Consider the following 10,772-nt stretch of genomic DNA (forward strand, 5'->3'; position numbering starts at 1 on the left):
CACACGGGACTAGGGGCAGATTCAGGACGGCGGCCTTTGCTCCGGGGTGGGGCTCGCGGAGTTGGAGGTACCCCAGCAACTGGGCGGTCCCCACAATTTGCTGGCGCCTTCAGGCCTCCTGCGCAGGCCTGGCTAAAGTCCTGGGCCTCGCCAGCTCTGATAGGTCCAACAGGGGTGCAGCTCAGCTGGGCCGGGCGCTCCTGGGACTAGATCTGACCCTGTGACCAGCCCCAGACCTCCGGGCCCCGACAGCCAGCCTTGCCCACCTCCCGGCTCCCGGGGAGCCGCCCTGTCTGCACGCCCCTTCGGGGTTCAGTCCTCCTCTGCTCCTTTGCTGGTTTCCTCCCCCCATACACCCGACCTCTTAATGTGGGGGGCTCCAGGGCCCTGTCCCCAGACCACTCCTCTCTGTGTCACTCCCCACGGGAGCTTGCGTACCCCCGTTCCCATTTCTGTGCGTCACCCCCTCTGCCGAGCTCCACACCGCATCTGTAGGGTGAGGCAGCTCCTGGCCCTCTGGCCGACACCTCCTCCATCCCTTCAGTACTCGTTCCTGAGCACCCAGCATGGCCCAAGTGCTGGCAACATGGGCCCCGGGAGACGCAGGGCCCTCCCCGGTGCCCTTACGGCAGCCCCTCAGCGAGCACGTTGGCCCCACAGCCTGCCTCAGCGGATGGCAATAGCGCACAGCCAGACTTCCCAACAGGAAGCAGGAGACCACCGTTGTCTCTCAAAACTCTCCCTTTTCGGGGGATCTGTGGGTGGCTCAGCGGTTTGGCGCCTGCCTTCAGCCCAGAGCAGGATCCTGGGGTCCCAGGATCGAGTCCCATGTCAGGCTCCCTGCATGGGCCTGCTTCTCCCTCGCCTGTGTCCCTGCCTCTCTCTCTCTCTCTCTCTCTCTCTGTGTCTCTCATGAATAAATAAAATCTTTAAAAAAAACTGTCCCTTCTCCATAAGCAATCAAGCAACAATATTTTTGAAAGAGTCCAAAGGGCTTTCCTTGTAGAATGTTCCAGAGTCTAGATTTCCCTGATTCCTTCCTCGTTAGATTCAGCCTAAGCGCTCTGACAAGCTGCTGGGTCCTTTGCCCTCCCCGCTCCAGCACCTCCAAGAGGCACTGGGGTCAGGCCTGCTGGGGAGGCTCACATTGGTCACATGGTCAAGACCCTGTCTGTCGCGCCTCGCAAAGTTGCGTTTTTCTTTCCTAAAGCACAAGTAGTCAGTCTGGGGTAATGCCCTGAGGCCATCTGTGGGGGACTCTCTTAGTCCCCAACAACCTCAGTCTAGTGGTTTTCCCACGCAAGGATGAATCGCCCCGACGGCTCCACGATGGGGGGCTTGCTGATGCTTGCTTGCTTCCTGTGATTATCAGTGGGCAGCATTTCTCTTTCAAGAACTTTCCTCTTTCCCTGCTCTCTTTTCTTCATTATCATGGTGGGTGCATCAGGTTTCCTTTTTTATTTTTTTAAATATTTTATTTATTTATCCATGAAAGACACACAGAGATTGAGAGAGAGGCAGAGACACAGGCAGAGGGAGAAGGAGGCCCCAAGTAGGGAGCCCGACGTGGGACTCGATCCCGGGGCTCCAGGATCACGCCCTGGGCCAAAGGCAGGCGCCAAACCGCTGCGCCACCCAGGGATCCCCCTTTTTATTTATTTATTTATTTATTTATTTATTTATTTATTTATTTATTTATGTTTCTTTATTCGACAACTTAGGGGGCACCTGGGTGGCTCAGCCAGTTGAGCATCTGCCTTCGGCTCGGGTCATGGTCTCTGGGTCCTGGGATCGAGCCCCACGTCCGGCTCCCTGCTCAGCCAGGCGGTCTGTTTCTTCATTTCCCTCTGCCCCTTACCCTGATGCTTGTGCCCACTCATTCTCTCTCTCTCAAATAAATAAATAAAATCTTTAAAAAAAACCTTAGAATCTAAAAATATTGGTTTGGGGGGCAATTTTATTGGACTATAGTGCATTAATCATGAGTGTACAGCTCAATGGAATTTAAAGTAAATACACCCATTTTCTGTCCCACCCGGATCAAAATATAGAGCATCGCCAGCACTCCAGCACCTTCCCTGGTGCCCCCTTCCCAGTCACACTCCTCCTTGAAAGATCTAATATTCTTTCGGATGATCACATTGTTCTAGGTGTGGTTCTTCCTACTTGGTTCCTGTGTCCCTTTTTTTTTTATTTTTTTTTATTTATGATAGTCACACAGAGAGAGAGAGAGAGGGAGAGAGGCAGAGACATAGGCAGAGGGAGAAGCAGGCTCCATGCACCGGGAGCCCGACGTGGGATTCGATCCCGGGTCTCCAGGATCACGCCCTGGGCCAAAGGCAGGCGCCAAACCACTGCACCACCCAGGGATCCCGGTTCCTGTGTCCTTTGCCATGCCTCATCCTTTTGGGTTTTAAGCCAAAAAAACATTTTTTTTTTTAAAGTAAGAAAGTTACTTTTTGGCACTGCAAAGTGCTCCGGGCTTATCTTGTATTTTCTCCTGCCCCGGCTCTGCCATCAGCCATTTCTCCAAGAAACTCTGGTTCCTTTTACTAGAGGATGGTACTGAGAAGCCAAGGTTTGGGTGTAAGGTGTGTTCATTGCTACCGAAGTGTTGCTGCTTCTAGACTCTTCTACCAGACAAAACTAGGAAATACATATTTTTGAAGTTCACACCACAATCCTCAATTCCAACCCAATATCACAATCCTTCCTCACCTTCAATGGTGAAAATTCTGGTTCTTGACAACATCAATATATTTCTCATCTGATGCACCAGATAGTCTACCTGGAAGTACACCCCAAGTAGCTTTGCTGTAGCCTCATCACCATCATTTCTAACAGCAAACCTATGAAGAATAAGGTCAATTCTTTTGTCCTTAGAATATAGCCCATGAAGGGATGTACAAGCAAAAAGCTGAGTTAAAAGTCACCTGAATTGGGGTACCTTGGTGGCTTGGTCAGTTAAGGTCTGCCTTCAGCTCGGGTTGTGATCCCAGGGTCCTGGGATCGAGTCCCACGTCGGGCTCCCTGCGTGGGGCCTGCTTCTGCCTCTGCCTGTGTCTCTGCCTCTCTCTCTCTCTCTCTCTCTCTCTAGGTATCTCATGAATCCACCCTCATCTGAAGGCGGATGCTCAACCGCTGAGCCACCCAGGCATCCCTGAATTATTTTCTCTGTGTAGTTTTATTATCATTTCAATATGTAGTTTGGCTAATTTGTTTTGTTTTGTTTGTTTTCATTTGGTTTTGGTTTTATTCAATTTTCACATTTGATTTTTATAAGATTTTATTTATTTATTCATGAGAGACACACACAGAGAGGCAGAGACACAGGCAGAGGGAGAAGCAGGCTCCATGCAGGGAGCCCGATGTGGGACTCAATCCCGGGACCCAGGGGTCACACCCTGAGCTGAAGGCAGACGCTCAACCACTGAGCCACCCAGACATCCCTGATTTTTTTTAACTCTTTCTAATGTACTTTCTGTCCAAAACCAAAACTATACAAAATGGTGTGATCCAAGAAATCCTACCCTATCCTAACCCCCTATAGGTGACTATTTGCATTAGTTTCAGGTTTCTCCTTCCTTTTTTAATTTCTTTTTTCCTTTTTTTAAGTTTCTAATAAGTGTGTGTCTGTTTCCTTTGCACTTTGCCTTTTTTTTTTACACAATATATCCTGGAAATCATTTCATTTTTCATTAGGGATTTTCCTTCTTTTTTTTTTTTTTTTACTGCTGCCTAGGACTATTGTATGAATGCCCCATAGTTGATTTCACCAGTTCCCTGCGGATGGGCATGTATATTTTGTCCATTAGTTTTCTAGGACTAATTGTGTTACAGTGAGTGATTTTGTGCATATGCTGTTCCATATTTGTGAAGTAGCTGCCTATATGTAGGATTGCTGGGTCCAGACAGTGATGCCTTATGTTTACTTAGGACTGTCTTTCATTAAACAAACAACAAACCACCTACCACAGAAATTGCACTCATGGGGGCGCTGAGGTGGCTCAGTCAGTTAAGCATCTGCCTCTTGATACTGTTGATTTCCACTCGGATCCTGATCTCAGGGTCTTGACATCCAGCCCCACGTTGGGGTGGGGGTTCCCCGCTCAGCAGGGAGTCAGCTTCTCTGTGTCCACACCTCCCTCTGCTTGGGCTCTCTCTCCCTAAAATAAATAATCTTTAAAAAAAGATACTGCATAGAACAACAAAAAAAGGAACCAGAGAGATATATGAACGATAAAGAAGAAAACAAGATTATCATTTCAGATTATGATGAATGCTATGCAGTAGAGTGAAATGGGCAAATGTACTGAATGGTACCGGGGGATAATATATTAGATTGGTGACCCAGAAGGCCTTCTTTTGGCCTTAGAATATAGCCCCTGAAGGGATATACAAGCAGAAAGATGAGTTAAAAGTCACCTGAGGGATCCCTGGGTGGCGCAGCAGTTTGGAGCCTGCCTTTGGCCCAGGGCGCGATCCTGGAGACTCGGGATCGAGTCCCACGTCGGGCTCCCGGTGCATGGAGCCTGCTTCTCCCTCGGCCTGTGTCTCTGCCTCTCTCTCTGTGTGTGACTATCATAAATTTAAAAAAAAAATGTTTTAAAAAGTCACCTAAATTGGGGCACCTAGGTGGCTTGGTCAGTTAAGGTCTGCCTTCAGCCCGGGTTGTGATCCCAGGGTCCTGGGATCTAGCCCTATGTCGGGCTCCCTGCTCATCAGGGAGTCTGCTTGAAGGCGACACTGGAGTCAAGATCCTAATGACAAGGAGGAGCCAGCTATGGGAAAGTTTGTGGACAGAGTCCTCCAAATAGAAGACAAAATGCAAAGAGGGAGGGGTAGGCCACCCTTGGTCAGGAGCAAAGAAAAGGCCACAGAGGGTATAGAAAATGTGGGAGCAGACAGCTGAGGGTAGAGGATGGACAAGCTGGGAACTCAGGTCACACAGAGTTGGGGTTTTTTGGAGATTTACTGATTCATTTTTGAGAGGGGGTGGGGCGGGGGAGGGGGAGAGAGAATCAGAATGGCAAGCCGACTCTCTGCTGAGCGTGGAGCCCTCCGCCGGGCTGGATCCCACCACTCTGAGATCATGACCTGAGCTGAAACCATTTAACCAACTGAGCCACACAGGCAGCCCCCCAGAGAGATTTTCTAAATGACATCAAGGAGTTTTGATGTGATTCCAAGAGTAATGGGACATCATTTTAGGATGTTAAACAAGAACGCAATGTGCTGTGACTTATATCAAAAATTAAGAGGCAGGGCAGCCCCGGGGGCTCAGCGGTTTAGCGCCACCTGCAGCCCAGGGTGTGATCCTGGAGACCCGGGATCGAGTCCCACGTCGGGCTCCCTGCGTGGGGCCTGCTTCTCCGTCTGCCTGGGTCTCTGCCCTTCTCTTTCTCTCTGTCTCTATGAATAAATAAATAAAATCTTTTAAAAAAATTAAGAGGCAATTCTGTTGCGTAGAAAATAGGCTGTAGAGGAGCAAAAATAGTAGAAAAGCAGTCAGGAAGCTGTTGAAGGAACTGAGGGAAAGATCGTGGCTTCCACTCGGGGCTTGCAATGGAGAGGGGTGAAGCGGTGGCCGTCCAGGCTGTGTGGTGGGGCCATCCAGCAGGATGATACAGGTCCGCTGCGTGTCCCCCGTCCGGATTCCCCAAGGAGGAACACAGAAAACGGACGCAACACTCCGCCAGGGCCGTTTCGTGTCCCTTTACACAGCCGTTTTGCCGGGCAGGGGCGCGCAGGCAGCTGGCGGGGGAGGGGGGGGGCGCATGTGACCCTTGGCCTGGGGGCGCTGAGGTTCGGGCCCCCGTCGGGGGTAGAGCGTCCGTAGGAACCCCAGAGCCCTGAACGTGCTGGCAGGTCACCGTGGGCCTCCGGGGGGGGGGAGCCCCAGAAGGCCTCCGACCGCTCAGGGGGGCACCTGCCAGCCCCCTGCACAGCGCTTGTCCGGGGGCACTGCACCCCAGGAAGGGACGGGGACGGGGACGGGGGCGGGGGGGCAACGGGCCCCGAGCCCCGCGGGGAGGGCAGGCGCCCCGGGGCCGCGGCGAGCGGCGAGCGGCGGGGCTGCGGGAGGGAGCGCGGCGACCCCGCCGCCCCCGCTGCCTCGGTTTGGCGGGAAACGGCCACGCGCCCGCAGCCCCTTGGGCCGGTGTGCGCAGGCGCGGGGCGGGGGCGGGGCCAGGGCCGGGGGCGGGGCCCGGGAGCCTCCTCAGTCCGTCGCCGGCGGCGTCGAGGGCGGGCAGGCGGCGCGGCGCGGCGCTCGGGGCGGAGTCGGAGGCGGGGCGCGGCGGCCATGCAGGCGGCAGACGCAGGCGCGGGAGGCGGCGCGGAAGGCGCGGACGATGGCGCGGACGGCCCCGGCTCTCCCGGCGGGGCGGGCGAGGCGACTGCTGCTGCCCTCGGCAGAGCCCCGCCTGTCACGCGGCCCCGGCACGCCCCTAGGCCCGGCGGAGACGCCGCCGCCACGGCTGGAAGGACGGGCGGCCCCACCTACGTGTTGTATCCTGCCCGAGCGGGCCGGGGGCGGCGGACGGGGGGCGGCGGTGCCTGAGCGGCGGACGGGGCGGCCGGGTCGGGGCTGCGGTGGAGGGAGCCAGCCCAGCACGTGGGAGCGCAGGGGCGCCGCGCGGGGGGCCGAGCTGCGAGCGGGACGCCCACGAGGTGGCTGCAGGGGTGGGGGGAGGGGAGGAGGGAAAGTGGGGGGGGCGATCGCGTGGCGGGGGGAGGGGCAGGAGGGGGCGGGGTGGCCCAGGGCAGGGGTCGCGGCCGAGCAGGGTCCGGGGCGCCAGGTCGTGCCGGAGGTCCCTTGACTGATGCCCCCAGTGCCCTCTGCGTGCCTTTCCCGTCGGCCGTGGAGGCAGAGATCGCCTGCGGGTCCCTGGCCCCCGACGCCGAGCCCCACGGAGGGGCCGTCGAGAAGCAGCTCACCGTGAGGGGCAGCGTCCTGGCGGTGTAAGTGTGGGAAGGGGCAGCGGGCTGCGGGTCCCCAGGACGGGTCCCCAGGACGGGTCCCCAGGACGGGCGCGCCGCTGGACTCGCGGATACCCCGCCTGGGTGCCGCCTTCTTCCGGGGACCGGGCTGCGGTGCGGGCCTGGGCCGGGGGCGCCCGGGGGGTGTCTGGGCGCGGGGGGCGGCGCCTCCAGGTCCCACAGGCCGTGTCTGCTGCGCTTCCAGCCGCTGGAGAGCTACGAACCCCCGTCTCCTCCGAATCTCCATCATCAATTTTCTGGACCAGCTTTCCCTGGTGATGCGGACCATGCAGCGCTTCGGGCCTCCGGCCACCCGCTGAGCCCGCGAGGGGCCGGGGCAGGGGCCTCACCTGCTGCCCTTTCCTGGGGCAGCCATTGCCAGAGCAGCCCCCCCTTCTGTTCGTCCCGCCCCCGCGGCCCGCGGGGTCCCTTTGTTTCGTTGGGCGCCCCAGTGTTTGTGACTGCACAAAATAAATGTGATGTTTGCTAAGATCCGCGCAGTGTCCCTTGGGCTGCGGCCCCGCCTCCGGGTACACCTCCCTTTGACCTCAGGGTTCGGAGGAGCCCCTGGGAGGCGGGACACCCCGGAGCCGAAGGTGACGGGACGCAGCTGGGGCGGGGCGGGCCTGGCTCCGTGGGTGAAGCGGCTGCCTGGGCCCGGGGTCCCCGTCTCGGGGTCCCGGGGTCCAGCGCCCCTTAGCGGGAGCTCCGCGTCTCGGCTTCTCCGCTCAGGCGCGGACCCTCGCAAATAAGTAAATCTCTTTAAAAAGACCGTTTCGGGGAAACGGCAGCCCGTGGGCTGTGTCCTTGAGTATCGGCGGCTGCCGACCTGTTGGGACGCGCCCTTGGTTTTACCCCTGGCGCTATACCCACGCCCACAGGAATACGCGGCGTGTACTGTGTGCGTGTCCCCGGAGAGTCTCCGTCCAACGTAAACTTCTCGGTAAAAACTCTTTGAAAACCTTGAATGGGTGCGTGAAACATGCACTATCTTGACTGAACGTTTACGTTCTCTTCGACTTTTTGCCAGATTAGAGTAAGGACTCAGTGCAACTCTTGCGTGTGAGTCTTGGCATGAATGACGCTTCCTTAAGATAGGTTAATAGAATTATTTGCTTAAATATTTACTATTTCTTAAAGATTTATTTATTTCAGGGATGCCTGGGTGGCTCACTGGTTGGGCGTTTGCCTTCAGCTGAGGTCATGACCCTGAAGACCCAGGATCGGGTCCCACATCGGCTCCCTGCATGGGGCCTGCTCCTCCCTCTGCCTGTGTCTCTGCCTCTCTCTGCGTCTCTCATGAATAAATAAGATCTTAAAAAAGATTTATTTATTTGACAGCACGTGGGGGGGGGGTGCAGATGTTGAGATAGAATGTCAAACCAACTCCCTGCTGAGTATGGAGTGCAGCTTGGCCTCCGCCCCACAACGCTGCCAAATCAAGAGTCATGCTTAGCTGACTGAGCCAACCAGGCACCCCACTATTTTTTAAAACTTTCACTCGAGTGCAAAATTAGCAGCACCTCGGTGGCTTAGTCAGTTGTGTTGAACTCTTGATTTCGGTTCAGGTCATGATCTCAGAGTCCTGGGATCCAGCCTCGCACCAGGCTACATGCTCAGCATGGAGTGTGCTTGGCCCCCTCCCTCGGCTCCTGCACTCTCCCACTCTCTCTAAAATAAATAAAAAATAAAATATTTTTAAAAAGAGAGCAAAGTTACTCTCCAGAAAATGTACCTTCACCAGAATGCTGGTTTTCCTACACCTGTCACCACTAGCCCTTTGGCCAATTTTTTTTAAAAAATTAGTTTGCATGAGGGGCACCTAGATGGCTCAGTGGGTTAACTGCCTTTGGCTCAGGTCATGATCTCCAGGTCCTGTGATGGATCTGGCATCGGACTCCTCCCTCTCCCTCAAATAAATAAAAATCTTTAAAAATAAATAGGGGCGCCTGGGTAGCTCAGTCGGTTAAGCATCTGCCTTCGGCTCAGATCATGATCTCGGTCCTGGGGTCAAGCCCCATGTCTCAGGCTCCCTGCTCAGAGGAGTCCACTTCTCCCTCTCCCTCTGCCCCTTCTCCTTGCTTGTGTGCATGTTCTGTCAAATATGTAAAATATTTCTAAAATTATCTAAAATACATAGTCTGCATGAAAAGAGCAAACAACTCAGAAACAGTAAAATCAGAGTTTTCTGGCTGACTGGGCTTAGCCGAGTGAAGAAGCCTGCTGTGACAACTGTTGGAGCTTTTTGGTGGAAGGAATGTGCTCCCTCTAAAATACTGTGTCCTGCAGACTTACCAAGCCCAGGATGCCTGGCAGCTCTTCGGTGGATGTTGTGGGATTTTCTCCGTAGGTGACCATGTTTCCTCACAATAAAGGCAATTTTACTTCTTCCTTTCCAATATGTGTACCTTTTTTTATTTTTTAAAGATTATTTATTCATGAGAGACACACGGAGAGGCAGAGACCCGGGCAGAGGGAGAAGCAGGCTCCATGCAGGGAGCCTGACGTGGGACTCGATCCCGGGACCCCAGGGTCACACCCTGAGCCGAAGGCAGATGCCCAACCAGTGAGCCACCCACGTGCCCTCCAGTCTGGGTGCCTTTTAGTGAAGAATTTGTCTCCTGCTTGTAGGGTGGATTTCCCTGGTTGTCTGCATGCCTGGTAATTTTAGGTTGGATGCCAGGCAGGATTTTCTTTGGCGGTCGGATACCTTTGTCTTCCTAGATAGGTTTGTGAGCTTTATTCTGCGATGTTGTTAAATTACTGGGAACGGTTTGATCCTTTTGAGTCCTTGAAGATTTCTTGCATGGGATGGGCCCAGAACGGCTCAATGTGGGAAGCCTTTCTCCCCCACACCTTGCTGAGGCAACACCCTTGTAGGTGGCCTGCCTGATGCCTCCCGAATTGTGAGGTTTGCCCTCTTGGTGGTGGGGCCAGATACTGGTCACTGTCCTGCTTGAGCACTGGACAAAGTTCCCTTTCATTCGTCTAGATGGTCCTCACCCCCACCCTGGGTAGATTCCTCACGCACTTGTGCTGAGGCCGGCTGCTCACTCGAGGCTTCTCTCCCTGCACCGCTCCCCGGGCCCTCCGCCCTGCCAACTCTGGGCCTCGGAGTTTCAGTTCCATCTCCTAAACTGGGGGTGTCCGCTGGGCTCCACCGGGAAACTCCCTCTCCAGACACCGAGCTGGGGCAATTGCAGGGCTGAGTCCTTCCATTGTCCTTTGTGCGTGACACCCGGTTTCTTCACAGGCATCATCTATTGTGTCTGGTTTGGGGGATTCTTTCGAGGAAGTGGCAGGGTCAATCCATTCCCTGTTCGGTCATATGACAGAACAGAGAGTCTGTCATTGAGGACCAAGGAGACTGCTCCTGTTGCAGGCTGGAGAGACAGAGGTGCTTGGGGGGGCGGTTGTCGTGATGGTAATGACAATGAAGACCGTCCCCTGACAGCAGGCAGCAGTTGAAGTGGCTTCAGCAAGAGTTTCTTTTGTTCCCTTGCTTTCTTTTTAAGAATCACTTTTTAAAAGATGTTATTAATTTTAGAGGAAGAGAGAACAAAGTGTAGGGGCAAGGGGAGAGAGAGACCCTCCAACAGACTCTGCACAGCACAGAGCCCGATGTGGGCCTCGATTCCAGGACCCTGACATCACAGTCTGAGCCGAAACCAAGAGTCAGATGTTCAACAGAATGAGCCCCCCAGGCACCCCTTAAAAATCATTTTTATGACTTTTTTGAGAGATGAGAATTTCACTTTTATCCCACCGCCCACTTCACCTCCCCTCTTCCT

The sequence above is a fragment of the Canis aureus genome, chromosome X, assembly GCF_053574225.1.
Source record: "Canis aureus isolate CA01 chromosome X, VMU_Caureus_v.1.0, whole genome shotgun sequence".
In the NCBI taxonomy this organism is placed as follows: Eukaryota; Metazoa; Chordata; class Mammalia; order Carnivora; family Canidae; genus Canis; species Canis aureus.